Genomic DNA, 6000 nt, shown 5'->3' with positions numbered 1-6000 from the left:
AGGGGACCCAAAAACACCCAGTTGAAATATGGCACAATATGGCACGGCTAAAACAACGGACCTTGATGCAGTTGCACACCGAGTTTGGCCGGCTCACATGGAGCAGCGTAATTGGCTTGCCACTCCGAGGGCGGGGGTGAAGGATCAGCACAGGGGGTTAGTGAGATCGGCGCATTAAAAATGTGCCCAGATCGGGGTCAAATACATCACAGTTTTGCATTCAAATACTTTTCTGTCCATGATTGATCTGGCCTGGTGCAATTGAGCGAACCAAGAGGAACAGAAGGTAGGTTTCACACTTTTTGAGAGTACTTCCTAGGCTTTGATACACCAGACAAGCTCAATAAAGCGTAGAGAAGTATTTGAATCCAAACCGATTGCGTATTCGCCCCACTCCAGAGCTTTGGGAGGACAGACATGGGGATCAGTAATCATCTGATGGTTCTGCTCTCCTATTAGAGCAGGCCCCTGTATGCATGCTGGTGGGAACAGCACCTAATTACAGCCAGCAGACCGTGTCTCGCACTGTTCCCTACGGTGAACGCAGTCTTTCTCTCTCTCTCTCTCTCTCTCTTTCTCTCTATTTCTCCATCTGCTTCCCTCTCTCCCTCCCTCCCTCACGAGCCCCTTATCTCCCGCTCTCTATTTAGCTGTCACACTCTTCCGCCGTGAAAAATGGCCGTCTGTTTATCAGCTCAGAACTTTGTGCCAACAGTCGCGGGAGTGTGGGTCCTCCTCGGGCCGGCCCAGTTGGGAGATGTGGGCGGCTGATTGGCCGTCTGGCGAGAGCCTATCTGAGGCTGCGGCAAGGCTCCCAGCGCCCCGGTTATTCACAGGTCACCTTCGTCCTGCACCGCGTGAGCGAGCTCTGCACTCACTGTGCAGTCTGGTATGGATACGGACGAGTAACAAATAATGATTCGCGGTTTTTTATAGCTTTATGTTTTATGTTTACGTTCTTCTATGTTCTTTTTCGGTTATGTGTTATCTGTATGAATTCAGGGTTTGCATTCTGGTGTATTAGCATAGCTAGTGCTTTATTGAGGTTGCATACGCATTTGCTAGCTGTGTTTTCAATGACAGCTGCCACTGCATTTCTGATTATCTGTGCAAGTATGATCTCAAGCAATTTTCGACTGTCCTTGCTTGTATTCCGTGTTATGATGACGTGAGAGTGGCTGGACTGTTTACCTGCATTGTCATGGCTGAAATATATGTACGGTCATCACAAAGTCGAGGGCTCTATATCTCTATCCAGCACAATGGAAAGCGCTTAGACGATAGCCCAAAGTTCTGTTTTCCAGATACATTTTTAAGAAGTGGTCATCTTTGAACCATTAATTTGGTTGTTACATATACTGGTCTCGAGAGGGCTACATGAAGTAGAACACATCATGGGGTTGCCACAGAGACTGTAACTGATGAATTTGATATTGCACATATTGAATTATACTGTCAGATATCATATAAGCAAGTTATGTTGTGATTGTCTCACTTTTGCTTTGCCTGTGTAGTGTAAACCGTTGGTACGCAACCAGTGGCCAATTGGTCCGTTGTGTGCTGTACATCATAATCGTATATATAATTACATAAATCACATGTGGTAAACATTATTTTGAAACATAATTTATCGATTAATTTTAATCTTGTTTGCCCTCAGGAAGAGGTAGATGCAGAACCTTGTTGTAGACACTGGATTGCTGATCAGTTATATTTATGTTATAATAACGTGTCTTTATATTACTGTTGTCATAGCAATGTGCTTGATATATTTTAAGTGGTGCAGGGTGAATTGTGATGGTAATCCTTTTGATGATCTGCCATAATACAAGGTGTTGTCATGGCAGTGCATAGATGTAAATTGGGTCAGTAAATTAAAGGAAGTAGGTGACATACAGTAAATGTTTTATGTATGAACTGTGTGTGCTGTATGTGTGTGAGAGCTGGTGTGTGTGTTTGTCTGTGCATGCAGACCTGTTCACACCTGTGCGTTTGTACCTGTGTTTGTTTGTGTGTGAGAGTGTAATAGAAAGTGTGTGCCTGTGTTTGTGTGTGAGAGTGAGATAGAGTGTGTGTGTGTGTGTGTGTGCCAGCAGTGCGTGTGTATTTACAGCTGTGCGTGTGTGTGCCTGTTTTTTGTTTGTGTGTGACACTGAGAGTGAGATAGAAATTGTGTGCGTGCGTTTGTTTGTGAGATAGGAAGTGTGTGTGTGTGCCAGCAGTGTGTGTGTGTTTACTGCTGTGCGTGTTTGTTTGTGTGTGAGACTGAGAGTGAGATAGAAAGTGTGTGTGTGCGCACCTCTGTGCACACATACACACACAGGGGTACCTGCACACAGCCCCTCTGTGTGTCTGTGTGTGTGAGAGAGAGAGAGAGAGAGAGAGAGAGACTGAGATACAAATTGTGTGCGTGCGCCTCTGTACTCTGTACACACACACACACACACGTGTACCTGCACACAGCCCCTCTGTGTGTGCCTGTGCTTGTTTGTGTGTGTGAGTGAGATATAAAGTGTGTGCGTGTGCCTCTGTGCACACATACACACACATGTGTACCTGTGTCTGTGTGTGTGTGAGAGTGAGAGTGAGATATAAAGTGTGTGCGTGTGCCTCTGTGCTAGGTGTGCACACACGTGTACCTGCACACAGCCCCTCTGTGTGGTGACGTGCAGCAGGAAGTGGTGATGACCTCATGTTGTTTCCTGCTGAGAGAGAGGCAGTGTCATTATCACTCTGCAGTGAGCCTGTGTCTCACCTGCCAGGAGTTGAGACACACACACACGCACACACTCACACATTCACCCACTTACACATCCACACAGACACACACACACACACACACACACACACAGGCAGTGCACTCCATAGAACATTCTGTACCCACATCCGGAACTCACTGATCTCAAACAGTCCTGCTGTGTAATGAAAAAACATATTTTCCTTCTCTTCAGTCAGGCCAATTATTAATGTCACACGGTCACTCTGTCCAAAATGGAGACCAAGAAGCATCTTTCCGCTTGCTAGGATAAAGCAGACTCATCTGTGTGTGTGTGTGTGTGTGTGTGTGTGTGCGTGTGCATTTGCTCAGCCTTGCTCACTTCCTTCCATGCGCACCGTCAAGCAATGGTCATCTGACCATTGGTTGACAGTCACTCTAAGAGCAGTCACTCTTATCCAGAACGTCCAATAAAAATGAAAGAATGTCCCAATTCCAACATGTATTGGATTCAATTCATGACCTCATTGCGCACTGCTTCACTAATTTCTTTCCCATCATTAAGAGTCATTCATCAGCTGAAATAGGTTCAGGCTTGTGTGTGCTCTGCCGCCCGGCTCCGGCGATGAAGGAGAGCGCTGGACATGTATAACTCACTCAGCCTCCCAACGCCCAGTGGAATTCATAATGAAAAGCCAAAGGCTAGGCTACGCTTTATGAGCGTTCAACAAATCTAATTCTGATATTGATTTCCTGCAAATATAGCCTTTTATTCGCACGGTGAAATATAGACTTCAGCGAACAGTAGACACCGTATGTAGGCTACTGTGTCTCCTGTCTGCACACACATATGTGCTGTACACAGTCCTGCTTAACGACATTTGCCCTATAGTTTTTCTGACCTACTGCGTGGTTGCCAGGTTGTCTCAAGGAAAGATCGTCGTCTGTTCGCCCCAAAATGAAATTACAATATGTTTCCACTTACCCAGTGTACTATCTATCCATCCAGATATCTTTCCTGAGATGTGACAAATTGTATAGACGCTGTTCACCATGATACAATGGACCTTGTATGGACTTAACTTTTTTCTGGTAATCAATTCACCCACAATGTGCAAAACTCAAAAGCAACGTCTCTTTCCAAATATAATACCGTAGTTACTCGCGAACATCAACAGAGCTCATTTTAATCGAGAACTATTTCCTCTACTGTGGGAACTTGCCAACTGTCTCACAAAAACAGAACTTTCTGCCAAAGCACACGAGTATTCATTGTCCGACATTGCGAACTAAAGGAGTCCCTATGTTGTCTTGGCACAATTTCGCTAACTAACGTTCACACCTGGTTAACACGTACACTTTCATCTTTCCATACGCAAGACAAGAGCAATTAGCCGGCTAAAACACTGAGCAAAACAATTGACAGTTTGCCCTAGAATACTGGAGAGCTTCAGTGGAAGCTTCTGCTTGCACAGACACAGTTGGCGAGTTCATACAGTAGTGGAAATAGTAGGAAATGCATTTTTCAGCTTTGCTGATGTTCGCGAGTAACTACGGCATTATATTTGGAAAGAGACGTTGCTGTTGAGTTTTTCGAATGCACATTGTGGGTGAATTGATTAGCAGAAAAAAAGTCCATCGAGGTCCATTGTTGATGTTTACACTGAGAATTGTGCTCACCATGGCTTTCTGCTGGAATGTATTCTGGTCCCAGTTTGGTGAAAAAAGTTTGCTATTCAAGCCTATCGTCACTGATCATCCATAGCTTCAATTTAGCGTCATTCCATTTTTCTTCCATTCTTTTAAATGGGGAAATTGTCACCAAGCAACTACAAGACCTTTTTGCTATGCACAATATTCTAGTTATTTACGTGTTCAGAGAGTACCTCCACGTGTGGTAAACGCACGTTTTCATTCACAGGTGTTTGTAAATACGCGTCCGCTCTGGTTTAAAAAGTTTACCCCCTCTGGCTGCAGTCGAATCACATTCTACTGTAAGCTTCCCGTGCGCAATTTGGGATGCTCAGCCATGCATGCTAGTGCATGATTCGCAGCGTACAGCATTTAATCGTTTAAAACGATTAACGTTGACAAGACTTATCTTGTAAAAACGTACTTATGCGATACATCTCATCATTTTCTTCAGTTATGGAAAAGCCTCTGAAACAAGAATCCTCTGACATTGCGTGCCACTAGATTCACTGCAGTATTTTGTCAAAAATGAATGAAACATGATCGATGAAAGGACGTCTGCTTGATGCAGAGATTCTCTTGCTGTAGGAAGCATTCTGTGAAAATAAGTGACTGGGCATACCCACTGACTTCTGTTTCAGTTCTCTTGTATTCCCATATGTGTGCCTTTATTGAAAAATGCCAGAAGCCGTCAACGCTTAATACATTTCATGATATAGTCAGCAATCCAAGCAGGAAGATGGAAGATAGATTTGCCCGAGTGTTATTCATTTGTTGTAATGTTGGCTCCCAACTGAGGCAGGTTTTCCCAAACCGAGGCAAGGCAAATTTGTTTTATATTAAATGGCTCGTTTTAATGAGAAAATGTGTTTATTATCATTGTCTCTAAAAGAATAACTAATGCAAATATAAGTCTGGCAGCCCCCAGAGGAAGCAGTAATAGCTGTGTCTAAACCCAGGCCTTCGGAATTACAGTAACTTTGTTAGGGAGAGGGGACCTGCTTCGGTTTCAATGCTACTGAAATGGCAGTCTCTCTCTCTCTCTCTCTCTCTCTCTCTCTCTCTCTCTCTCTCTCTCTCTCTCTCTCATATTGTGAATGGATACAATGCATGCAAACAACATTAATATACTTTCTGAAACAGGCCCTTTATGTTAGTATCAGTTATTAACAGTTCTCGTATTCATTTTCTGAACATTTCTAAAAAGCAGTTGTTGAAATAATGGCAGACTTTCTGCCATTGTACTGTACTTGAATAGAAAAAAGCTCAGAAAATGGATCCATATATCAACGGAAGACAAAGCAGCGGAATATCCTAGGAGCTATCCCTGAAGATAACTCATTGCAGCTGAGGCACAATGCTTATGACTGAAACGAAGTGCGTATTTCATCCTATCAGGCCAGTTAAAATGGCAGAATAGGTGCTGTTTTTATTCCCCAGTGCTTGTAAAATACTAATGCCGAGAAGGACGCACACGGTACAGCACACATTATGAGAGCAGGTCATTCCAGGCTTGCTTCACAATTTATGTAAAAAGCTGTTATATAGCATCAATCACACACCACAGATTATTACATTCTAGATAATTACTG

This window comes from Conger conger, chromosome 16 (assembly GCF_963514075.1).
Source record: "Conger conger chromosome 16, fConCon1.1, whole genome shotgun sequence".
Taxonomy (NCBI): domain Eukaryota; kingdom Metazoa; phylum Chordata; class Actinopteri; order Anguilliformes; family Congridae; genus Conger; species Conger conger.
Note: the sequence above shows the minus strand (reverse complement) of the source record.